General features: G+C 47.4%; 20 non-coding genes and 1 pseudogene across 20 annotated transcripts; all 21 read right to left on the bottom strand.

Annotated features, from left to right (window-relative positions):
- Positions 1–228: 228 nt before the first annotated feature.
- Positions 229–347, bottom strand: LOC139062295 (5S ribosomal RNA). The gene has a single exon (XR_011515873.1). It is a non-coding gene; the product is annotated as a 5S ribosomal RNA (ribosomal RNA).
- A 942-nt stretch (positions 348–1,289) lies between these two features.
- Positions 1,290–1,408, bottom strand: LOC139062289 (5S ribosomal RNA). Its single transcript, XR_011515867.1, has one exon. It is a non-coding gene; the product is annotated as a 5S ribosomal RNA (ribosomal RNA).
- Positions 1,409–2,349: 941 nt separating this feature from the next.
- Positions 2,350–2,468, bottom strand: LOC139062329 (5S ribosomal RNA). The gene has a single exon (XR_011515907.1). It is a non-coding gene; the product is annotated as a 5S ribosomal RNA (ribosomal RNA).
- Positions 2,469–3,409: 941 nt separating this feature from the next.
- LOC139062317 (5S ribosomal RNA) lies at positions 3,410–3,518 on the bottom strand (annotated as a pseudogene).
- A 941-nt stretch (positions 3,519–4,459) lies between these two features.
- Positions 4,460–4,578, bottom strand: LOC139062330 (5S ribosomal RNA). The gene has a single exon (XR_011515908.1). It is a non-coding gene; the product is annotated as a 5S ribosomal RNA (ribosomal RNA).
- A 941-nt stretch (positions 4,579–5,519) lies between these two features.
- On the bottom strand, positions 5,520–5,638 carry LOC139062340 (5S ribosomal RNA). The gene has a single exon (XR_011515918.1). It is a non-coding gene; the product is annotated as a 5S ribosomal RNA (ribosomal RNA).
- A 940-nt stretch (positions 5,639–6,578) lies between these two features.
- On the bottom strand, positions 6,579–6,697 carry LOC139062294 (5S ribosomal RNA). The gene has a single exon (XR_011515872.1). It is a non-coding gene; the product is annotated as a 5S ribosomal RNA (ribosomal RNA).
- A 939-nt stretch (positions 6,698–7,636) lies between these two features.
- LOC139062331 (5S ribosomal RNA) lies at positions 7,637–7,755 on the bottom strand. The gene has a single exon (XR_011515909.1). It is a non-coding gene; the product is annotated as a 5S ribosomal RNA (ribosomal RNA).
- A 940-nt stretch (positions 7,756–8,695) lies between these two features.
- On the bottom strand, positions 8,696–8,814 carry LOC139062313 (5S ribosomal RNA). The gene has a single exon (XR_011515891.1). It is a non-coding gene; the product is annotated as a 5S ribosomal RNA (ribosomal RNA).
- Positions 8,815–9,749: 935 nt separating this feature from the next.
- Positions 9,750–9,868, bottom strand: LOC139062332 (5S ribosomal RNA). Its single transcript, XR_011515910.1, has one exon. It is a non-coding gene; the product is annotated as a 5S ribosomal RNA (ribosomal RNA).
- Positions 9,869–10,808: 940 nt separating this feature from the next.
- LOC139062301 (5S ribosomal RNA) lies at positions 10,809–10,927 on the bottom strand. Its single transcript, XR_011515879.1, has one exon. It is a non-coding gene; the product is annotated as a 5S ribosomal RNA (ribosomal RNA).
- A 941-nt stretch (positions 10,928–11,868) lies between these two features.
- LOC139062344 (5S ribosomal RNA) lies at positions 11,869–11,987 on the bottom strand. Its single transcript, XR_011515922.1, has one exon. It is a non-coding gene; the product is annotated as a 5S ribosomal RNA (ribosomal RNA).
- A 941-nt stretch (positions 11,988–12,928) lies between these two features.
- LOC139062333 (5S ribosomal RNA) lies at positions 12,929–13,047 on the bottom strand. Its single transcript, XR_011515911.1, has one exon. It is a non-coding gene; the product is annotated as a 5S ribosomal RNA (ribosomal RNA).
- A 941-nt stretch (positions 13,048–13,988) lies between these two features.
- LOC139062334 (5S ribosomal RNA) lies at positions 13,989–14,107 on the bottom strand. The gene has a single exon (XR_011515912.1). It is a non-coding gene; the product is annotated as a 5S ribosomal RNA (ribosomal RNA).
- Positions 14,108–15,048: 941 nt separating this feature from the next.
- Positions 15,049–15,167, bottom strand: LOC139062339 (5S ribosomal RNA). Its single transcript, XR_011515917.1, has one exon. It is a non-coding gene; the product is annotated as a 5S ribosomal RNA (ribosomal RNA).
- Positions 15,168–16,104: 937 nt separating this feature from the next.
- Positions 16,105–16,223, bottom strand: LOC139062335 (5S ribosomal RNA). The gene has a single exon (XR_011515913.1). It is a non-coding gene; the product is annotated as a 5S ribosomal RNA (ribosomal RNA).
- Positions 16,224–17,164: 941 nt separating this feature from the next.
- Positions 17,165–17,283, bottom strand: LOC139062346 (5S ribosomal RNA). Its single transcript, XR_011515924.1, has one exon. It is a non-coding gene; the product is annotated as a 5S ribosomal RNA (ribosomal RNA).
- A 940-nt stretch (positions 17,284–18,223) lies between these two features.
- On the bottom strand, positions 18,224–18,342 carry LOC129161582 (5S ribosomal RNA). The gene has a single exon (XR_008561865.2). It is a non-coding gene; the product is annotated as a 5S ribosomal RNA (ribosomal RNA).
- A 940-nt stretch (positions 18,343–19,282) lies between these two features.
- Positions 19,283–19,401, bottom strand: LOC139062336 (5S ribosomal RNA). Its single transcript, XR_011515914.1, has one exon. It is a non-coding gene; the product is annotated as a 5S ribosomal RNA (ribosomal RNA).
- Positions 19,402–20,342: 941 nt separating this feature from the next.
- On the bottom strand, positions 20,343–20,461 carry LOC139062312 (5S ribosomal RNA). Its single transcript, XR_011515890.1, has one exon. It is a non-coding gene; the product is annotated as a 5S ribosomal RNA (ribosomal RNA).
- A 941-nt stretch (positions 20,462–21,402) lies between these two features.
- LOC139062337 (5S ribosomal RNA) lies at positions 21,403–21,521 on the bottom strand. The gene has a single exon (XR_011515915.1). It is a non-coding gene; the product is annotated as a 5S ribosomal RNA (ribosomal RNA).
- Positions 21,522–23,676: the final 2,155 nt, after the last annotated feature.

A 23,676-nucleotide genomic window follows, 5' to 3' on the forward strand; every position in this document is an offset into this window, starting at 1 on the left:
ACATGAGTTGGATATTCTCTATTGCAACTTGGGAAGTAAAATGTGAACATATTGAAGAAGAAACGCTCTTTTAAAACCTGATTGCCCCAGGGAATGGGCTTTTTGACATTTCTGTGTTAAGGAAAAGTGCAATATGCTGTTGTAACAGTTTGAGGTCTGTAATGTGTTGTTCCTCAGAAGGGCGAGCGCGTAACAGCACCCTCTGCTGGCTCAAAAGACAAGGACAAAAGCTTACAGCACCTGGTATTCCCAGGCGGTCTCCCATCCAAATACTAACCAGGCCCGGCCCTGCTTAGCTTCCGAGATCAGACGAGATCGGGCGTGTTCAGGGTGGTATGGCCGTAAGCGAAGGCTTTTCCTTCCGTCCTCCATTTTACGGGTGTAGAGACAGTTGTGCCTTTTGTTGCCATTGAATGGAATGCTGCAATTTGAGGCCTTTCCAGTAAAAGGCCCTCATCCCCAGTTTGAGCTGTGTCTGGCCGGGCTCCGTGGGTTAAAGCGGAGAGGGGAGCTTGTGTAGTGACACAGTAGAGTTGGTTCATGCTCTTTAATCCAAATTTGTTCAGTTCGCAGACATCAGAATGTACAAACGATATTATTTAACATTTGGAAGTAACAAAAAGGCCACCTTCACCTCAATTGAGAGAAGCACCTCGTTTTTCCTTTGTCCCTCCTATGAGTGGTGGGCCCATGGAAGGTGGGACCCACGCCCCCCTGTTCGGGCGGTGGCTGGCCGGCCTCCTTGTGTGAAATCCTGGCAAACTGGTGCCGGCCGGCCGGCACCTCAATTTTCCTTAGTGTGTGAGTTCAGCTTTTCATGTGTTTGGCAGCAATAAATTGCAATGTGTTTCTCCAACAACCTATTTGGGTCTTTGTGGAAAAGACCTATTGGTGCATTTTGATGCCATTCCAGTAAAAGGCCCACATTTCTTTTAGCTGGTAGGGAAGCGGCAAAGAGTTGCGACGTGCCATCATAGCCGCAGGCTGCAGAGCCTTGCTCCGGAATGAAATCTTAATGACAATCATTAGTTAGATCCCAGAATTGCAAGTAAGTCACAGATACATGAGTGGGATATTCTCTATTGCAACTTGGGAAGTAAAATGTGAACATATTGAAGAAGAAACGCTCTTTTAAAACCTGATTGCCCCAGGGAATGGGCTTTTTGACATTTCTGTGTTAAGGAAAAGTGCAATATGCTGTTGTAACAGTTTGAGGTCTGTAATGTGTTGTTCCTCAGAAGGGCGAGTGCGTAACAGCACCCTCTGCTGGCTCAAAAGACAAGGACAAAAGCTTACAGCACCTGGTATTCCCAGGCGGTCTCCCATCCAAGTACTAACCAGGCCCGACCCTGCTTAGCTTCCGAGATCAGACGGGATCGGGCGTGTTCAGGGTGGTATGGCCGTAAGCGAAGGCTTTTCTTTCCGTCCTCCATTTTATGGGTGCAGAGACAGTTGTGCCCTTCGCTGCCATTGAATGGAATGCTGCAATTTGAGGCCTTTCCAGTAAAACGCCCTCATCCCCAGTTTGAGCTGTGTCTGGCCGGGCTCCGTGGGTGAAAGCGTAGAGGGGAGCTTGTGTAGTGACACAGTAGAGTTGGTTCATGCGCTTTAATCCAAATTTGTTCAGATCGCAGACATCAGAATGTACAAACGACATTATTTAACATTTGGATGAACAAAAAGGCCACCTTCACCTCAATTGAGAGAAGCACCTCGTTTTTCCTTTGTCCCTCCTATGAGTGGTGGGCCCATGGAAGGTGGGACCCACGCCCCCCTGTTCGGGGGGTGTCTGGTCGGCCTCCGTGTGTGAAATCTTTGCAATCAGGTGCCGGCCGGCCGGCAGCTCGATTTTCCTTAGCGTGTGAGTTCAGCTTTTCATGTGTTTGGCAGCAATAAATTGCAATGTGTTTGTCCAACAACCTATTTGGGTCTTTGTGGAAAAGACCTATTGGTGCATTTTGATGCCATTCCAGTAAAAGGCCCACATTTCTTTTCGCTGGTAGGGAAGCGGCAAAGACTTGTGACGTGCCATCATAGCCGCAGGTTGCATAGCCTTGCTCCGGAACGAAATCTTAATGACAATCATTAGTTAGATCCCAGAATTGCAAGTAAGTCACAGATACATGAGTTGGATTTTCTCTATTGCAACTTGGGAAGTAAAATATGAACATATTGAAGAAGAAACGCTCTTTTAAAACCTGATTTCCCCAGGGAATGGGCTTTTTGACATTTCTGTATTAAGGAAAAGTGCAATATGCTGTTGTAACTGTTTGAGGTCTGTAATGTGTTGTTCCTCAGAAGGGCGAGCGCGTAACAGCACCCTCTGCTGGCTCAAAAGACAAGGACAAAAGCTTACAGCACCTGGTATTCCCAGGCGGTCTCCCATCCAAGTACTAACCAGGCCCGACCCTGCTTAGCTTCCGAGATCAGACGAGATCGGGCGTGTTCAGGGTGGTATGGCCGTAAGCGAAGGCTTTTCCTTCCGTCCTCCATTTTACGGGTGTAGAGACAGTTGTGCCTTTTGTTGCCATTGAATGGAATGCTGCAATTTGAGGCCTTTCCAGTAAAACGCCCTCATCCCCAGTTTGAGCTGTGTCTGGCCGGGCTCCGTGTGTGAAAGCGGAGAGGGGAGCTTGTGTAGTGACACAGTAGAGTTGGTTCATGCTCTTTAATCCAAATTTGTTCAGATCGCAGACATCAGAATGTACAAACGATATTATTTAACATTTGGATGTACAAAAAGGCCACCATCACCTCAATTGAGAGAAGCACCTCGTTTTTCCTTTGTCCCTCCTATGACTGGTGGGCCCATGGAAGGTGGGACCCACGCCCCCCTGTTCGGGCGGTGTCTGGCCGGCCTCCGTGTGTGAAATCCTTGCAATCAGGTGCCGGCCGGCCGGCAGCTCGATTTTCCTTAGGGTGTGAGTTCAGCTTTTCATGTGTTTGGCAGCAATAAATTGCAATGTGTTTCTCCAACAACCTATTTGGGTCTTTGTGGAATAGACCTATTGGTGCATTTTTATGCCATTCCAGTAAAAGGCCCACATTTCTTTTAGCTGGTAGGGAAGCGGCAAAGACGTGCGACGTGCCATCATAGCCGCAGGCTGCAGAGCCTTGCTCCGGAACGAAATCTTAATGACAATCATTAGTTAGATCCCAGAATTGCAAGTAAGTCACAGATACATGAGTTGGATTTTCTCTGTTGCAACTTGGGAAGTAAAATGTGAACATATTGAAGAAGAAACGCTCTTTTCAAACCTGATTGCCCCGGGGAATGGGCTTTTTGACATTTCTGTGTTAAGGAAAAGTGCAATATGCTGTTGTAACTGTTTGAGGTCTGTAATGTGTTGTTCCTCAGAAGGGCGAGCGCGTAACAGCACCCTCTGCTGGCTCAAAAGACAAGGACAAAAGCTTACAGCACCTGGTATTCCCAGGCGGTCTCCCATCCAAATACTAACCAGGCCCGACCCTGCTTAGCTTCCGAGATCAGGCGTGTTCAGGGTGGTATGGCCGTAAGCGAAGGATTCTCCTTCCGTCCTCCGTTTTACGGGTGTAGAGACAGTTGTGCCTTTTGTTGCCATTGAATGGAATGCTGCAATTTGAGGCCTTTCCAGTAAAACGCCCTCATCCCCAGTTTGAGCTGTGTCTGGCCGGGCTCCGTGGGTGAAAGCGGAGAGGGGAGCTTGTGTAGTGACACAGTAGAGTTGGTTCATGCTCTTTAATCCAAATTTGTTCAGATCGCAGACATCAGAATGTACAAACGATATTATTTAACATTTGGATGTACAAAAAGGCCACCTTCACCTCAATTGAGAGAAGCACCTCGTTTTTCCTTTGTCCCTCCTATGACTGGTGGGCCCATGGAAGGTGGGACCCACGCCCCCCTGTTCGGGGGGTGTCTGGCCGGCCTCCGTGTGTGAAATCCTTGCAATCAGGTGCCGGCCGGCCGGCAGCTCGATTTTCCTTAGGGTGTGAGTTCAGCTTTTCATGTGTTTGGCAGCAATAAATTGCAATGTGTTTCTCCAACAACCTATTTGGGTCTTTGTGGAAAAGACCTATTGGTGCATTTTGATGCCATTCCAGTAAAAGGCCCACATTTCTTTTAGCTGGTAGGGAAGCGGCAAAGACTTGTGACGTGTCATTATAGCCGCAGGCTGCAGAGCCTTGCTCCGGAATGAAATCTTAATGACAATCATTAGTTAGATCCCAGAATTGCAAGTAAGTCACAGATACATGAGTTGGATATTCTCTATTGCAACTTGGGAAGTAAAATGTGAACATATTGAAGAAGAAACGCTCTTTTAAAACCTGATTGCCCCAGGGAATGGGCTTTTTGACATTTCTGTGTTAAGGAAAAGTGCAATATGCTGTTGTAACAGTTTGAGGTCTGTAATGTGTTGTTCCTCAGAAGGGCGAGTGCGTAACAGCACCCTCTGCTGGCTCAAAAGACAAGGACAAAAGCTTACAGCACCTGGTATTCCCAGGCGGTCTCCCATCCAAGTACTAACCAGGCCCGACCCTGCTTAGCTTCCGAGATCAGACGAGATCGGGCGTGTTCAGGGTGGTATGGCCGTAAGCGAAGGCTTCTCCTTCCGTCCTCCGTTTTACGGGTGCAGAAACAGTTGTACCCTTCGCTGCCATTGAATGGAATGCTGCAATTTGAGGCCTTTCCAGTAAAACGCCCTCATCCCCAGTCTGAGCTGTGTCTGGCCGGGCTCCGTGGGTGAAAGCGGAGAGGGGAGCTTGTGTAGTGACACAGTAGAGTTGTTTCATGCTCTTTAATCCAAATGTGTTCAGATCGCAGACATCAGAATGTACAAACGACATTATTTAACATTTGGATGAACAAAAAGGCCACCTTCACCTCAATTGAGAGAAGCACCTCGTTTTTCCTTTGTCCCTCCTATGAGTGGTGGGCCCATGGAAGGTGGGACCCACGCCCCCCTGTTCGGGCGGTGGCTGGCCGGCCTCCTTGTGTGAAATCCTGGCAAACTGGTGCCGGCCGGCCGGCACCTCAATTTTCCTTAGTGTGTGAGTTCAGCTTTTCATGTGTTTGGCAGCAATAAATTGCAATGTGTTTCTCCAACAACCTATTTGGGTCTTTGTGGAAAAGACCTATTGGTGCATTTTGATGCCATTCCAGTAAAAGGCCCACATTTCTTTTAGCTGGTAGGGAAGCGGCAAAGAGTTGCGACGTGCCATCATAGCCGCAGGCTGCAGAGCCTTGCTCCGGAATGAAATCTTAATGACAATCATTAGTTAGATCCCAGAATTGCAAGTAAGTCACAGATACATGAGTGGGATATTCTCTATTGCAACTTGGGAAGTAAAATGTGAACATATTGAAGAAGAAACGCTCTTTTAAAACCTGATTGCCCCAGGGAATGGGCTTTTTGACATTTCTGTGTTAAGGAAAAGTGCAATATGCTGTTGTAACAGTTTGAGGTCTGTAATGTGTTGTTCCTCAGAAGGGCGAGTGCGTAACAGCACCCTCTGCTGGCTCAAAAGACAAGGACAAAAGCTTACAGCACCTGGTATTCCCAGGCGGTCTCCCATCCAAGTACTAACCAGGCCCGACCCTGCTTAGCTTCCGAGACCAGACGGGATCGGGCGTGTTCAGGGTGGTATGGCCGTAAGCGAAGGCTTCTCTTTCCGTCCTCCATTTTATGGGTGCAGAGACAGTTGTGCCCTTCGCTGCCATTGAATGGAATGCTGCAATTTGAGGCCTTTCCAGTAAAACGCCCTCATCCCCAGTTTGAGCTGTGTCTGGCCGGGCTCCGTGGGTGAAAGCGGAGAGGGGAGCTTGTGTAGTGACACAGTAGAGTTGGTTCATGCGCTTTAATCCAAATTTGTTCAGATCGCAGACATCAGAATGTACAAACGACATTATTTAACATTTGGATGAACAAAAAGGCCACCTTCACCTCAATTGAGAGAAGCACCTCGTTTTTCCTTTGTCCCTCCTATGAGTGGTGGGCCCATGGAAGGTGGGACCCACGCCCCCCTGTTCGGGCGGTGGCTGGCCGGCCTCCGTGTGTGAAATCCTGGCAAACTGGTGCCGACCGGCCGGCACCTCAATTTTCCTTAGCGTGTGAGTTCAGCTTTTCATGTGTTTGGCAGCAATAAATTGCAATGTGTTTGTCCAACAACCTATTTGGGTCTTTGTGGAAAAGACCTATTGGTGCATTTTGATGCCATTCCAGTAAAAGGCCCACATTTCTTTTCGCTGGTAGGGAAGCGGCAAAGACTTGTGACGTGCCATCATAGCCGCAGGTTGCATAGCCTTGCTCCGGAACGAAATCTTAATACAATCTTTAGTTAGATCCCAGAATTGCAAGTAAGTCACAGATACATGAGTTGGATTTTCTCTATTGCAACTTGGGAAGTAAAATATGAACATATTGAAGAAGAAACGCTCTTTTAAAACCTGATTTCCCCAGGGAATGGGCTTTTTGACATTTCTGTATTAAGGAAAAGTGCAATATGCTGTTGTAACTGTTTGAGGTCTGTAATGTGTTGTTCCTCAGAAGGGCGAGCGCGTAACAGCACCCTCTGCTGGCTCAAAAGACAAGGACAAAAGCTTACAGCACCTGGTATTCCCAGGCGGTCTCCCATCCAAGTACTAACCAGGCCCGACCCTGCTTAGCTTCCGAGATCAGACAAGATCGGGCGTGTTCAGGGTGGTATGGCCGTAAGCGAAGGCTTCTTCTTCCGTCCTCCATTTTATGGGTGTAGAGGCAGTTGTGCCTGTTGTTGCCATTGAATGGAATGCTGCAATTTGAGGCCTTTCCAGTAAAACGCCCTCATCCCCAGTTTGAGCTGTGTCTGGCCGGGCTCCGTGGGTGAAAGCGGAGAGGGGAGCTTGTGTAGTGACACAGTAGAGTTGGTTCATGCGCTTTAACCCAAATTTGTTCAGATCGCAGACATCAGAATGTACAAACGATATTATTTAACATTTGGATGTACAAAAAGGCCACCTTCACCTCAATTGAGAGAAGCACCTCGTTTTTCCTTTGTCCCTCCTATGAGTGGTGGGTCCATGGAAGGTGGGACCCACGCCCCCCTGTTCGGGGGGTGTCTGGTCGGCCTCCGTGTGTGAAATCCTTGCAATCAGTTGCCGGCCGGCCGGCAGCTCGATTTTCCTTAGGGTGTGAGTTCAGCTTTTCATGTGTTTGGCAGCAATAAATTGCAATGTGTTTGTCCAACAACCTATTTGGGTCTTTGTGGAAAAGACCTATTGGTGCATTTTGATGCCATTCCAGTAAAAGGCCCACATTTCTTTTCGCTGGTAGGGAAGCGGCAAAGACTTGCGACGTGCCATCATAGCCGCAGGTTGCATAGCCTACTCCGGAACGAAATCTTAATACAATCATTAGTTAGATCCCAGAATTGCAAGTAAGTCACAGATACATGAGTTGGATTTTCTCTATTGCAACTTGGGAAGTAAAATGTGAACGTATTGAAGAAGAAACGCTCTTTTAAAACCTGATTACCCCAGGGAATGGGCTTTTTGACATTTCTGTGTTAAGGAAAAGTGCAATATGCTGTTGTAACTGTTTGAGGTCTGTAATGTGTTGTTCCTTAGAAGGGCGAGCGCATAACAGCACCCTCTGCTGGCTCAAAAGACAAGGACAAAAGCTTACAGCACCTGGTATTCCCAGGCGGTCTCCCATCCAAGTACTAACCAGGCCCGACCCTGCTTAGCTTCCGAGATCAGACGAGATCGGGCGTGTTCAGGGTGGTATGGCCGTAAGCGAAGGCTTCTCCTTCCGTCCTCCGTTTTACGGGTGCAGAAACAGTTGTACCCTTCGCTGCCATTGAATGGAATGCTGCAATTTGAGGCCTTTCCAGTAAAACGCCCTCATCCCCAGTCTGAGCTGTGTCTGGCCGGGCTCCGTGGGTGAAAGCGGAGAGGGGAGCTTGTGTAGTGACACAGTAGAGTTGTTTCATGCTCTTTAATCCAAATGTGTTCAGATCGCAGACATCAGAATGTACAAACGACATTATTTAACATTTGGATGAACAAAAAGGCCACCTTCACCTCAATTGAGAGAAGCACCTCGTGTTTCCTTTGTCCCTCCTATGAGTGGTGGGCCCATGGAAGGTGGGACCCACGCCCCCCTGTTCGGGGGGTGTCTGGCCGGCCTCCGTGTGTGAAATCCTTGCAATCAGGTGCCGGCCGGCCGGCAGCTCGATTTTCCTTAGGGTGTGAGTTCAGCTTTTCATGTGTTTGGCAGCAATAAATTGCAATGTGTTTCTCCAACAACCTATTTGGGTCTTTGTGGAAAAGACCTATTGGTGCATTTTGATGCCATTCCAGTAAAAGGCCCACATTTCTTTTCGCTGGTAGGGAAGCGGCAAAGACTTGCGACATGCCATCATAGCCGCAGGTTGCATAGCCTTGCTCAGGAACGAAATCTTAATACAATCATTAGTTAGATCCCAGAATTGCAAGTAAGTCACAGATACATGAGTTGGATTTTCTCTATTGCAACTTGGGAAGTAAAATGTGAACGTATTGAAGAAGAAACGCTCTTTTAAAACCTGATTGCCCCAGGGAATGGGCTTTTTGACATTTCTGTGTTAAGGAAAAGTGCAATATGCTGTTGTAACAGTTTGAGGTCTGTAATGTGTTGTTCCTCAGAAGGGCGAGCGCGTAACAGCACCCTCTGCTGGCTCAAAAGACAAGGACAAAAACTTACAGCACCTGGTATTCCAAGGCGGTCTCCCATCCAAGTACTAACCAGGCCCGACCTTGCTTAGCTTCCAAGATCAGACGAGATCGGGCGTGTTCAGGGTGGTATGGCCGTAAGCAAAGGCTTTTCCTTCCGTCCTCCGTTTTATGGGTGCAGAGACAGTTGTGCCTTTTGTTGCCATTGAATGGAATGCTGCAATTTGAGGCCTTTCCAGTAAAACGCCCTCATCCCCAGTTTGAGCTGTGTCTGGCCGGGCTCCGTGGGTGAAAGCGGAGAGGGGAGCTTGTGTAGTGACACAGTAGAGTTGGTTCATGCGTTTTAATCCAAATTTGTTCAGATCGCAGACATCAGAATGTACAAACGATATTATTTAACATTTGGATGTACAAAAAGGCCACCTTCACCTCAATTGAGAGAAGCACCTCGTTTTTCCTTTGTCCCTCCTATGAGTGGTGGGCCCATGGAAGGTGGGACCCACGCCCCCCTGTTCGGGCGGTGTCTGGCCGGCCTCCGTGTGTGAAATCCTTGCAAACAGGTGCCGGCCCAGCTCGATTTTCCTTAGTGTGTGAGTTCGGCTTTTCATGTGTTTGGCAGCAATAAATTACAATGTGTTTCTCCAACAACCTATTTGGGTCTTTGTGGAAAAGACCTATTGGTGCATTTTGATGCCATTCCAGTAAAAGGACCACATTTCTTTTAGCTGGTAGGGAAGCGGCAAAGACTTGCGACGTGCCATCATAGCCACAGGTTGCAGAGCCTTGCTCCGGAATGAAATCTTAATGACAATCATTAGTTAGATCCCAGATTTGCAAGTAAGTCACAGATACATGAGTTGGATTTTCTCTGTTGCAACTTGGGAAGTAAAATATTAACATATTGAAGAAGAAACGCTCTTTTAAAACCTGATTTCCCCAGGGAATGGGCTTTTTGACCTTTCTGTGTTAAGGAAAAGTGCAATATGCTGTTGTAACAGTTTGAGGTCTGTAATGTGTTGTTCCTCAGAAGGGCGAGTGCGTAACAGCACCCTCTGCTGGCTCAAAAGACAAGGACAAAAGCTTACAGCACCTGGTATTCCCAGGCGGTCTCCCATCCAAGTACTAACCAGGCCCGACCCTGCTTAGCTTCCGAGATCAGACGAGATCGGGCGTGTTCAGGGTGGTATGGCCGTAAGCGAAAGCTTCTCCTTCCGTCCTCCGTTTTACGGGTGCAGAGACAGTTGTGCCCTTCGCTGCCATTGAATGGAATGCTGCAATTTGAGGCCTTTCCAGTAAAACACCCTCATCCCCAGTTTGAGCTGTGTCTGGCCGGGCTCCGTGGGTGAAAGCGGAGAGGGGAGCTTGTGTAGTGACACAGTAGAGTTGTTTCATGCTCTTTAATCCAAATGTGTTCAGATCGCAGACATCAGAATGTACAAACGACATTATTTAACATTTGGATGAACAAAAAGGCCACCTTCACCTCAATTGAGAGAAGCACCTCGTTTTTCCTTTGTCCCTCCTATGAGTGGTGGGCCCATGGAAGGTGGGACCCACGCCCCCCTGTTCGGGGGGTGTCTGGTCGGCCTCCGTGTGTGAAATCCTTGCAATCAGGTGCCGGCCGGCCGGCAGCTCGATTTTCCTTAGTGTGTGAGTTCAGCTTTTCATGTGTTTGGCAGCAATAAATTGCAATGTGTTTGTCCAACAACCTATTTGGGTCTTTGTGGAAAAGACCTATTGGTGCATTTTGATGCCATTCCAGTAAAAGGCCCACATTTCTTTTCGCTGGTAGGGAAGCGGCAAAGACTTGCGACTTGCCATCATAGCCGCAGGTTGCATAGCCTTGCTCAGGAACGAAATCTTAATACAATCATTAGTTAGATCCCAGAATTGCAAGTAAGTCACAGATACATGAGTTGGATTTTCTCTATTGCAACTTGGGAAGTAAAATGTGAACGTATTGAAGAAGAAACGCTCTTTTAAAACCTGATTGCCCCAGGGAATGGGCTTTTTGACATTTCTGTGTTAAGGAAAAGTGCAATATGCTGTTGTAACAGTTTGAGGTCTGTAATGTGTTGTTCCTCAGAAGGGCGAGCGCGTAACAGCACCCTCTGCTGGCTCAAAAGACAAGGACAAAAACTTACAGCACCTGGTATTCCAAGGCGGTCTCCCATCCAAGTACTAACCAGGCCCGACCTTGCTTAGCTTCCGAGATCAGACGAGATCGGGTGTGTTCAGGGTGGTATGGCCGTAAGCGAAGGCTTTTCCTTCCGTCCTCCGTTTTATGGGTGCAGAGACAGTTGTGCCTTTTGTTGCCATTGAATGGAATGCTGCAATTTGAGGCCTTTCCAGTAAAACGCCCTCATCCCCAGTTTGAGCTGTGTCTGGCCGGGCTCCGTGGGTGAAAGCGGAGAGGGGAGCTTGTGTAGTGACACAGTAGAGTTGGTTCATGCGTTTTAATCCAAATTTGTTCAGATCACAGACATCAGAATGTACAAACGATATTATTTAACATTTGGATGTACAAAAAGGCCACCTTCACCTCAATTGAGAGAAGCACCTCGTTTTTCCTTTGTCCCTCCTATGACTGGTGGGCCCATGGAAGGTGGGACCCACGCCCCCCTGTTCGGGCGGTGGCTGGCCGGCCTCCGTGTGTGAAATCCTTGCAAACAGGTGCCGGCCGGCCGGCAGCTCGATTTTCCTTAGTGTGTGAGTTCGGCTTTTCATGTGTTTGGCAGCAATAAATTACAATGTGTTTCTCCAACAACCTATTTGGGTCTTTGTGGAAAAGACCTATTGGTGCATTTTGATGCCATTCCAGTAAAAGGCCCACATTTCTTTTAGCTGGTAGGGAAGCGGCAAAGACTTGCGACGTGCCATCATAGCCACAGGTTGCAGAGCCTTGCTCCGGAATGAAATCTTAATGACAATCATTAGTTAGATCCCAGATTTGCAAGTAAGTCACAGATACATGAGTTGGATTTTCTCTCTTGCAACTTGGGAAGTAAAATATTAACATATTGAAGAAGAAACGCTCTTTTAAAACCTGATTTCCCCAGGGAATGGGCTTTTTGACATTTCTGTGTTAAGGAAAAGTGCAATATGCTGTTGTAACAGTTTGAGGTCTGTAATGTGTTGTTCCTCAGAAGGGCGAGTGCGTAACAGCACCCTCTGCTGGCTCAAAAGACAAGGACAAAAGCTTACAACACCTGGTATTCCCAGGCGGTCTCCCATCCAAGTACTAACCAGGCCCGACCCTGCTTAGCTTCCGAGATCAGACGAGATCGGGCGTGTTCAGGGTGGTATGGCCGTAAGCGAAGGCTTTTCCTTCCGTCCTCCATTTTACGGGTGTAGAGACAGTTGTGCCTTTTGTTGCCATTGAATGGAATGCTGCAATTTGAGGCCTTTCCAGTAAAACGCCCTCATCCCCAGTTTGAGCTGTGTCTGGCCGGGCTCCGTGGGTGAAAGCGGAGAGGGGAGCTTGTGTAGTGACACAGTAGAGTTGGTTCATGCGTTTTAATCCAAATTTGTTCAGATCGCAGACATCAGAATGTACAAACAATATTATTTAACATTTGGATGTACAAAAAGGCCACCTTCACCTCAATTGAGAGAAGCACCTCGTTTTTCCTTTGTCCCTCCTATGAGTGGTGGGCCCATGGAAGGTGGGACCCACGCCCCCCTGTTCGGGCGGTGGCTGGCCGGCCTCCGTGTGTGAAATCCTGGCAAACTGGTGCCGACCGGCCGGCACCTCAATTTTCTTTAGGGTGTGAGTTCAGCTTTTCATGTGTTTGGCAGCAATAAATTGCAATGTGTTTCTCCAACAACCTATTTGGGTCTTTGTGGAAAAGACCTATTGGTGCATTTTGATGCCATTCCAGTAAAAGGCCCACATTTCTTTTAGCTGGTAGGGAAGCGGCAAAGACTTGCGACGTGCCATCATAGCCACAGGTTGCAGAGCCTTGCTCCGGAATGAAATCTTAATGACAATCATTAGTTAGATCCCAGAATTGCAAGTAAGTCACAGATACATGAGTTGGATTTTCTCTATTATAACTTGGGAAGTAAAATATTAACGTATTGAAGAAGAAACGCTCTTTTAAAACCTGATTTCCCCAGGGAATGGGCTTTTTGACCTTTCTGTGTTAAGGAAAAGTGCAATATGCTGTTGTAACAGTTTGAGGTCTGTAATGTGTTGTTCCTCAGAAGGGCGAGTGCGTAACAGCACCCTCTGCTGGCTCAAAAGACAAGGACAAAAGCTTACAGCACCTGGTATTCCCAGGCGGTCTCCCATCCAAGTACTAACCAGGCCCGACCCTGCTTAGCTTCCGAGATCAGACGAGATCGGGCGTGTTCAGGGTGGTATGGCCGTAAGCGAAGGCTTCTCCTTCCGTCCTCCGTTTTACGGGTGCAGAGACAGTTGTGCCCTTTGCTGCCATTGAATGGAATGCTGCAATTTGAGGCCTTTCCAGTAAAACGCCCTCATCCCCAGTTTGAGCTGTGTCTGGCCGGGCTCCGTGGGTGAAAGCGGAGAGGGGAGCTTGTGTAGTGACACAGTAGAGTTGTTTCATGCTCTTTAATCCAAATTTGTTCAGATCGCAGACATCAGAATGTACAAACGATATTATTTAACATTTGGATGTACAAAAAGGCCACCTTCACCTCAATTGAGAGAAGCACCTCGTTTTTCCTTTGTCCCTCCTATGAGTGGTGGGCCCATGGACGGTGGGACCCACGCCCCCCTGTTCGGGCGGTGTCTGGCCGGCCTCCGTGTGTGAAATCCTTGCAAACAGGTGCCGGCCGGCTGGCAGTTCGATTTTCCTTAGTGTGTGAGTTCTGCTTTTCATGTGTTTGGCAGCAATAAATTGCAATGTGTTTCTCCAACAACCTATTTGGGTCTTTGTGGAAAAGACCTATTGGTGCATTTTGATGCCATTCCAGTAAAAGGCCCACATTTCTTTTAGCTGGTAGGGAAGCGGCAAAGACTTGCGACGTGCCATCATAGCCACAGGTTGCAGAGCCTTGCTCCGGAATGAAATCTTAATGACAATCATTAGTTAGATCCCAGAATTGCAAGTAAGTCACAGATACATGAGTTGGATTTTCTCTATTATAACTTGGGAAGTAAAATATTAACGTATTGAAGAAGAAACGCTCTTTTAAAACCTGATTTCCCCAGGGAATGGGCTTTTTGACCTTTCTGTGTTAAGGAAAAGTGCAATATGCTGTTGTAACAGTTTGAGGTCTGTAATGTGTTGTTCCTCAGAAGGGCGAGTGCGTAACAGCACCCTCTGCTGGCTCAAAAGACAAGGACAAAAGCTTACAGCACCTGGTATTCCCAGGCGGTCTCCCATCCAAGTACTAACCAGGCCCGACCCTGCTTAGCTTCCGAGATCAGACGAGATCGGGCGTGTTCAGGGTGGTATGGCCGTAAGCGAAGGCTTTTCCTTCCGTCCTCCATTTTACGGGTGTAGAGACAGTTGTGCCTTTTGTTGCCATTGAATGGAATGCTGCAATTTGAGGCCTTTCCAGTAAAACGCCCTCATCCCCAGTTTGAGCTGTGTCTGGCCGGGCTCCGTGGGTGAAAGCGGAGAGGGGAGCTTGTGTAGTGACACAGTAGAGTTGGTTCATGCGCTTTAATCCAAATTTGTTCAGATCGCAGACATCAGAATGTACAAACAATATTATTTAACATTTGGATGTACAAAAAGGCCACCTTCACCTCAATTGAGAGAAGCACCTCGTTTTTCCTTTGTCCCTCCTATGAGTGGTGGGCCCATGGAAGGTGGGACCCACGCCCCCCTGTTCGGGCGGTGGCTGGCCGGCCTCCGTGTGTGAAATCCTGGCAAACTGGTGCCGACCGGCCGGCAGCTCGATTTTCCTTAGGGTGTGAGTTCAGCTTTTCATGTGTTTGGCAGCAATAAATTGCAATGTGTTTCTCCAACAACCTATTTGGGTCTTTGTGGAAAAGACCTATTGGTGCATTTTGATGCCATTCCAGTAAAAGGCCCACATTTCTTTTAGCTGGTAGGGAAGCGGCAAAGAGTTGCGACGTGCCATCATAGCCACAGGTTGCAGAGCCTTGCTCCGGAACGAAATCTTAATGACAATCATTAGTTAGATCCCAGAATTGCAAGTAAGTCACAGATACATGAGTTGGATTTTCTCTATTTCAACTTGGGAAGTAAAATGTGAACGTATTGAAGAAGAAACGCTCTTTTAAAACCTGATTGCCCCAGGGAATGGGCTTTTTGACATTTCTGTGTTAAGGAAAAGTGCAATATGCTGTTGTAACTGTTTGAGGTCTGTAATGTGTTGTTCCTCAGAAGGGCGAGTGCATAACAGCACCCTCTGCTGGCTCAAAAGACAAGGACAAAAGCTTACAGCACCTGGTATTCCCAGGCGGTCTCCCATCAAAGTACTAACCAGGCCCGACCCTGCTTAGCTTCCGAGATCAGACGAGATCGGGCGTGTTCAGGGTGGTATGGCCGTAAGCGAAGGCTTTTCCTTCCGTCCTCCATTTTATGGGTGCAGAGACAGTTGTGCCCTTCGCTGCCATTGAATGGAATGCTGCAATTTGAGGCCTTTCCAGTAAAACGCCCTCATCCCCAGTCTGAGCTGTGTCTGGCCGGGCTCCGTGGGTGAAAGCGGAGAGGGGAGCTTGTGTAGTGACACAGTAGAGTTGGTTCATGCGCTTTAATCCAAATTTGTTCAGATCGCAGACATCAGAATGTACAAACAATATTATTTAACATTTGGATGTACAAAAAGGCCACCTTCACCTCAATTGAGAGAAGCACCTCGTTTTTCCTTTGTCCCTCCTATGAGTGGTGGGCCCATGGAAGGTGGGACCCACGCCCCCCTGTTCGGGGGGTGTCTGGCCGGCCTCCGTGTATGAAATCCTTGCAATCAGGTGCCGGCCGGCAGCTCGATTTTCCTTAGGGTGTGAGTTCAGCTTTTCATGTGTTTGGCAGCAATAAATTGCAATGTGTTTCTCCAACAACCTATTTGGGTCTTTGTGGAAAAGACCTATTGGTGCATTTTGATGCCATTCCAGTAAAAGGCCCACATTTCTTTTAGCTGGTAGGGAAGCGGCAAAGACTTGCGACGTGCCATCATAGCCGCAGGCTGCAGAGCCTTGCTCCGGAACGAAATCTTAATGACAATCATTAGTTAGATCCCAGAATTGCAAGTAAGTCACAGATACATGAGTGGGATATTCTCTATTGCAACTTGGGAAGTAAAATGTGAACGTATTGAAGAAGAAACACTCTTTTAAAACCTGATTTCCCCAGGGAATGGGCTTTTTGACATTTCTGTGTTAAGGAAAAGTGCAATATGCTGTTGTAACAGTTTGAGGTCTGTAATGTGTTGTTCCTCAGAAGGGCGAGTGCGTAACAGCACCCTCTGCTGGCTCAAAAGACAAGGACAAAAGCTTACAGCACCTGGTATTCCCAGGCGGTCTCCCATCCAAGTACTAACCAGGCCCGACCCTGCTTAGCTTCCGAGATCAGACGAGATCGGGCGTGTTCAGGGTGGTATGGCCGTAAGCGAAGGCTTTTCCTTCCGTCCTCCATTTTACGGGTGTAGAGACAGTTGTGCCTTTTGTTGCCATTGAATGGAATGCTGCAATTTGAGGCCTTTCCAGTAAAACGCCCTCATCCCCAGTTTGAGCTGTGTCTGGCCGGGCTCCGTTGGTGAAAGCGGAGAGGGGAGCTTGTGTAGTGACACAGTAGAGTTGTTTCATGCTCTTTAATCCAAATTTGTTCAGATCGCAGACATCAGAATGTACAAACGATATTATTTAACATTTGGATGTACAAAAAGGCCACCTTCACCTCAATTGAGAGAAGCACCTCGTTTTTCCTTTGTCCCTCCTATGACTGGTGGGCCCATGGAAGGTGGGACCCACGCCCCCCTGTTCGGAGGGTGTCTGGCCGGCCTCCGTGTGTGAAATCCTTGCAATCAGGTGCCGGCCGGCCGGCAGCTCGATTTTCCTTAGGGTGTGAGTTCAGCTTTTCATGTGTTTGGCAGCAATAAATTGCAATGTGTTTCTCCAACAACCTATTTGGGTCTTTGTGGAAAAGACCTATTGGTGCATTTTGATGCCATTCCAGTAAAAGGCCCACATTTCTTTTAGCTGGTAGGGAAGCGGCAAAGACTTGCGACGTGCCATCATAGCTGCAGGCTGCAGAGCCTTGCTCCGGAACGAAATCTTAATGACAATCATTAGTTAGATCCCAGAATTGCAAGTAAGTCACAGATACATGAGTTGGATATTCTCTATTGCAACTTGGGAAGTAAAATATTAACATATTGAAGAAGAAACGCTCTTTTAAAACCTGATTTCCCCAGGGAATGGGCTTTTTGACATTTCTGTGTTAAGGAAAAGTGCAATATGCTGTTGTAACAGTTTGAGGTCTGTAATGTGTTGTTCCTCAGAAGGGCGAGTGCGTAACAGCACCCTCTGCTGGCTCAAAAGACAAGGACAAAAGCTTACAGCACCTGGTATTCCCAGGCGGTCTCCCATCCAAGTACTAACCAGGCCCGACCCTGCTTAGCTTCCGAGATCAGACGAGATCAGGCGTGTTCAGGGTGGTATGGCCGTAAGCGAAGGATTCTCCTTCCGTCCTCCGTTTTATGGGTGCAGAGGCAGTTGTGCCCTTCGCTGCCATTGAAATGAATGCTGCAATTTGAGGCCTTTCCAGTAAAACGCCCTCATCCCCAGTTTGAGCTGTGTCTGGCCGGGCTCCGTGGGTGAAAGCGGAGAGGGGAGCTTGTGTAGTGACACAGTAGAGTTGTTTCATGCTCTTTAATCCAAATTTGTTCAGTTCGCAGACATCAGAATGTTCTAACAACATTATTTAACATTTGGATGAACAAAAAGGCCACCTTCACCTCAACTGAGAGAAGCACCTCGTTTTTCCTTTGTCCCTCCTATGAGTGGTGGACCCATGGAAGGTGGGACCCACGCCCCCCTGTTCGGGCGGTGTCTGGCCGGCCTCTGTGTGTGAAATCCTTGTAATCAGGTGCCGGCCGGCCGGCAGCTCGATTTTCCTTAGTGTGTGAGTTCAGCTTTTCATGTGTTTGGCAGCAATAAATTGCAATGTGTTTCTCCAACAACCTATTTGGGTCTTTGTGGAAAAGACCTATTGGTGCATTTTGATGCCATTCCAGTAAAAGGCCCACATTTCTTTTCGCTGGTAGGGAAGCGGCAAAGACTTGCGACGTGCCTTCATAGCCGCAGGTTGCATAGCCTTGCTCCGGAACGAAATCTTAATACAATCATTAGTTAGATCCCAGAATTGCAAGTAAGTCACAGATACATGAGTTGGATTTTCTCTATTGCAACTTGGGAAGTAAAATATGAACATATTGACGAAGAAACGCTCTTTTAAAACCTGATTTCCCCAGGGAATGGGCTTTTTGACATTTCTGTGTTAAGGAAAAGTGCAATATGCTGTTGTAACTGTTTGAGGTCTGTAATGTGTTGTTCCTCAGAAGGGCGAGCGCGTAACAGCACCCTCTGCTGGCTCAAAAGACAAGGACAAAAGCTTACAGCACCTGGTATTCCCAGGCGGTCTCCCATCCAAGTACTAACCAGGCCCGACCCTGCTTAGCTTCCAAGATCAGACGAGATCGGGCGTGTTCAGGGTGGTATGGCCGTAAGCGAAGGCTTTTCCTTCCGTCCTCCATTTTACGGGTGTAGAGACAGTTGTGCCTGTTGTTGCCATTGAATGGAATGCTGCAATTTGAGGCCTTTCCAGTAAAACGCCCTCATCCCCAGTTTGAGCTGTGTCTGGCCGGGCTCCGTGGGTGAAAGCGGAGAGGGGAGCTTGTGTAGTGACACAGTAGAGTTGTTTCATGCTCTTTAATCCAAATTTGTTCAGATCGCAGACATCAGAATGTACAAACGACATTATTTAACATTTGGATGAACAAAAAGGCCACCTTCACCTCAATTGAGAGAAGCACCTCGTTTTTCCTTTGTCCCTCCTATGAGTGGTGGGCCCATGGAAGGTGGGACCCACGCCCCCCTGTTCGGGGGGTGTCTGGTCGGCCTCCGTGTGTGAAATCCTTTTAATCAGGTGCCGGCCAGCTGGCAGCTCGATTTTCCTTAGGGTGTGAGTTCAGCTTTTCATGTGTTTGGCAGCAATAAATTGCAATGTGTTTCTCCAACAACCTATTTGGGTCTTTGTGGAAAAGACCAATTGGTGCATTTTGATGCCATTCCAGTAAAAGGCCCACATTTCTTTTCGCTGGTAGGGAAGCGGCAAAGACTTGCGACGTGCCTTCATAGCCGCAGGTTGCAGAGCCTTGCTCCGGAACGAAATCTTAATACAATCATTAGTTAGATCCCAGAATTGCAAGTAAGTCACAGATACATGAGTTGGATTTTCTCTATTGCAACTTGGGAAGTAAAATATGAACATATTGAAGAAGAAACACTCTTTTAAAACCTGATTTCCCCAGGGAATGGGCTTTTTGACATTTCTGTGTTAAGGAAAAGTGCAATATGCTGTTGTAACTGTTTGAGGTCTGTAATGTGTTGTTCCTCAGAAGGGCGAGCACGTAACAGCACCCTCTGCTGGCTCAAAAGACAAGGACAAAAGCTTACAGCACCTGGTATTCCCAGGCGGTCTCCCATCCAAGTACTAACCAGGCCCGACCCTGCTTAGCTTCCGAGATCAGACGAGATCGGGCGTGTTCAGGGTGGTATGGCCGTAAGCGAAGGCTTTTCCTTCCGTCCTCCATTTTACGGGTGTAGAGACAGTTGTGCCTGTTGTTGCCATTGAATGGAATGCTGCAATTTGAGGCCTTTCCAGTAAAACGCCCTCATCCCCAGTTTGAGCTGTGTCTGGCCGGGCTCCGTGGGTGAAAGCGGAGAGGGGAGCTTGTGTAGTGACACAGTAGAGTTGGTTCATGCGCTTTAATCCAAATTTGTTCAGATCGCAGACATCAGAATGTACAAACGACATTATTTAACATTTGGATGAACAAAAAGGCCACCTTCACCTCAATTGAGAGAAGCACCTCGTTTTTCCTTTGTCCCTCCTATGAGTGGTGGGCCCATGGGAGGTGGGACCCACGCCCCCCTGTTCGGGGGGTGTCTGGTCGGCCTCCGTGTGTGAAATCCTTGCAATCAGGTGCCGGCCAGCTGGCAGCTCGATTTTCCTTAGGGTGTGAGTTCAGCTTTTCATGTGTTTGGCAGCAATAAATTGCAATGTGTTTCTCCAACAACCTATTTGGGTCTTTGTGGAAAAGACCTATTGGTGCATTTTGATGCCATTCCAGTAAAAGGCCCACATTTCTTTTAGCTGGTAGGGAAGCGGCAAAGACTTGCGACGTGCCATCATAGCCGCAGGTTGCATAGCCTTGCTCCGGAATGAAATCTTAATGACAATCATTAGTTAGATCCCAGAATTGCAAGTAAGTCACAGATACATGAGTTGGATTTTCTCTATTGCAACTTGGGAAGTAAAATGTGAACATATTGAAGAAGAAACGCTCTTTTAAAACCTGATTTCCCCAGGGAATGGGCTTTTTGACATTTCTGTGTTAAGGAAAAGTGCAATATGCTGTTGTAACTGTTTGAGGTCTGTAATGTGTTGTTCCTCAGAAGGGCAAGTGCGTAACAGCACCCTCTGCTGGCTCAAAAGACAAGGACAAAAGCTTGCAGCACCTGGTATTCCCAGGCGGTCTCCCATCCAAGTACTAACCAGGCCCGACACTGCTTAGCTTCCGAAATCAGACGAGATCGGGCGTGTTCAGGGTGGTATGGCCGTAAGCGAAGGCTTTTCCTTCCGTCCTCCATTTTACGGGTGTAGAGTCAGTTGTGCCTGTTGTTGCCATTGAATGGAATGCTGCAATTTGAGGCCTTTCCAGTAAAACGCCCTCATCCCCAGTTTGAGCTGTGTCTGGCCGGGCTCCGTGGGTGAAAGCGGAGAGGGGAGCTTGTGTAGTGACACAGTAGAGTTGTTTCATGCGCTTTAATCCAAATTTGTTCAGATCGCAGACATCAGAATGTACAAACGATATTATTTAACATTTGGATGAACAAAAAGGCCACCTTCACCTCAAATGAGAGAAGCACCTTGTTTTTCCTTTGTCCCTCCTATGAGTGGTGGACCCATGGAAGGTGGGACCCACGCCCCCCTGTTCGGGCGGTGTCTGGCCGGCCTCTGTGTGTGAAATCCTTGTAATCAGGTGCCGGCCGGCCGGCAGCTCGATTTTCCTTAGTGTGTGAGTTCAGCTTTTCATGTGTTTGGCAGCAATAAATTGCAATGTGTTTCTCCAACAACCTATTTGGGTCTTTGTGGAAAAGACCTATTGGTGCATTTTGATGCCATTCCAGTAAAAGGCCCACATTTCTTTTCGCTGGTAGGGAAGCGGCAAAGACTTGCGACGTGCCTTCATAGCCGCAGGTTGCATAGCCTTGCTCCGGAATGAAATCTTAATGACAATCATTAGTTAGATCCCAGAATTGCAAGTAAGTCACAGATACATGAGTTGGATTTTCTCTATTGCAACTTGGGAAGTAAAATGTGAACATATTGAAGAAGAAACGCTCTTTTAAAACCTGATTTCCCCAGGGAATGGGCTTTTTGACATTTCTGTGTTAAGGAAAAGTGCAATATGCTGTTGTAACAGTTTGAGGTCTGTAATGTGTTGTTCCTCAGAAGGGCGAGTGCGTAACAGCACCCTCTGCTGGCTCAAAAGACAAGGACAAAAGCTTACAGCACCTGGTATTCCCAGGCGGTCTCCCATCCAAGTACTAACCAGGCCCGACCCTGCTTAGCTTCCGAGATCAGACGAGATCGGGCGTGTTCAGGGTGGTATGGCCGTAAGCGAAGGCTTTGCCTTCCGTCCTCCATTTTACGGGTGTAGAGACAGTTGTGCCTGTTGTTGCCATTGAATGGAATGCTGCAATTTGAGGCCTTTCCAGTAAAACGCCCTCATCCCCAGTTTGAGCTGTGTCTGGCCGGGCTCCGTGGGTGAAAGCGGAGAGGGGAGCTTGTGTAGTGACACAGTAGAGTTGGTTCATGCGCTTTAATCCAAATTTGTTCAGATCGCAGACATCAGAATGTACAAACGATATTATTTAACATTTGGATGAACAAAAAGGCCACCTTCACCTCAAATGAGAGAAGCACCTTGTTTTTCCTTTGTCCCTCCTATGAGTGGTGGACCCATGGAAGGTGGGACCCACGCCCCCCTGTTCGGGCGGTGTCTGGCCGGCCTCTGTGTGTGAAATCCTTGTAACCAGGTGCCGGCCGGCCGGCAGCTCGATTTTCCTTAGTGTGTGAGTTCAGCTTTTCATGTGTTTGGCAGCAATAAATTGCAATGTGTTTCTCCAACAACCTATTTGGGTCTTTGTGGAAAAGACCTATTGGTGCATTTTGATGCCATTCCAGTAAAAGGCCCACATTTCTTTTCGCTGGTAGGGAAGCGGCAAAGACTTGCGACGTGCCATCATAGCCGCAGGCTGCAGAGCCTTGCTCCGGAACGAAATCTTAATGACAATCTTTAGTTAGATCCCAGAATTGCAAGTAAGTCACAGATACATGAGTTGGATTTTCTCTATTGCAACTTGGGAAGTAAAATGTGAACATATTGAAGAAGAAACACTCTTTTAAAACCTGATTGCCCCGGGGAATGGGCTTTTTGACATTTCTGTGTTAAGGAAAAGTGCAATATGCTGTTGTAACTGTTTGAGGTCTGTAATGTGTTGTTCCTCAGAAGGGCGAGCGCGTAACAGCACCATTGAAGGGATGAGGGTCAGAAGAGTCCTCACCCAGTACCTGGGTCCATAAAAGGGACAATGTTGTCAGGAGAGGGAGGGATGGAGGAATGGATGAATGAATGGAAAATGATTGGAATGCTTGATTAGCTTGGAGTGGGTGTAGGAATGGTGTATGTGCATACATGTGCCCTCTTGCTTCATATGGCATGTACTGTGAAGATTGTGCAGGAGGAGGCTGCACACCTTGTCTAAGAAGAGAAAAACCTTCAACAATAGATGTGGTGAGCATTTCTAATGCATTTATAACTCTTAACAAAATTGTCAGATGCTTGTTTTTCAGATTTTTCCAGAAGGTCAATCAATTTCTTCTTTGCACGTAGGTCCTCCTCAGGTAACTTTCTCTTTAGACTGTCATGCCCCTCAGTTTTGCCTTGATAAAAGGAGACAAACAAGGATGAAACATTATCAACAATTGATTCCCTCTGAACCTCCAGGATGTGACATTATATATATATATATTAGGGCCGGGACTTTAACGTGTTAATTACAATTAATTAATGAGAAAAAAATAATGCGTTAAAAAAATTAACGCCTTTAATCGCAGCTTGCATTTCAAGCACGGCGGAACCTTTGTCATTGCACGACTTCCTCGTAGACCGAATATCACTGACGCACACAACAATGCACAGTGCTAATGGCTACTAAAACGTAATAAAAACAGAAAGAAGTTTTCTTGCTTGGACTGATGCAGGATTTAGGAAACACGTCCGAATCTTTTCTTAACTTGGAAAAAAAAAACTTCCAGACAACAACGGAGTCCGTGTCGCGGACATTTTTCAGAGATCGATACTGCTGCGGCTGCCCGGTGGCACCGGAAACTTTACAAGAGTTGCAGTAAGCTATGTTTTTAACATTTACGTAACATATGTGCAGCGCTGAAAGCACCAGACAGAATAATTCTGTGCCCTAACAGTAGTTTATGAAAGTAGTCAGACAAACGAGAGGCACCTGGCTGCCGCTGGGAGAACGCTCCGTGTTCTCACTACTCTGTAAACAATCACAAACAACGTGTCTTAAAGTTGAAAACAGAAGTTTAAGTTAAAACAGAAACACTCTGAAACTTTTCTGATGATTTTCTAAACAATTCTGTCGGGGAGTTATACGTTTCTGAGACGAGTCTCTGTCTAAACATCACATGCATTACTATCATTAAGCAGCAGGTGTGTTGAAGCTGTCATCAGCTAAGGGGCGGATGCTTAAG

The sequence above is a fragment of the Nothobranchius furzeri genome, chromosome 12 (genome assembly GCF_043380555.1).
Source record: "Nothobranchius furzeri strain GRZ-AD chromosome 12, NfurGRZ-RIMD1, whole genome shotgun sequence".
NCBI lineage: Eukaryota > Metazoa > Chordata > Actinopteri > Cyprinodontiformes > Nothobranchiidae > Nothobranchius > Nothobranchius furzeri.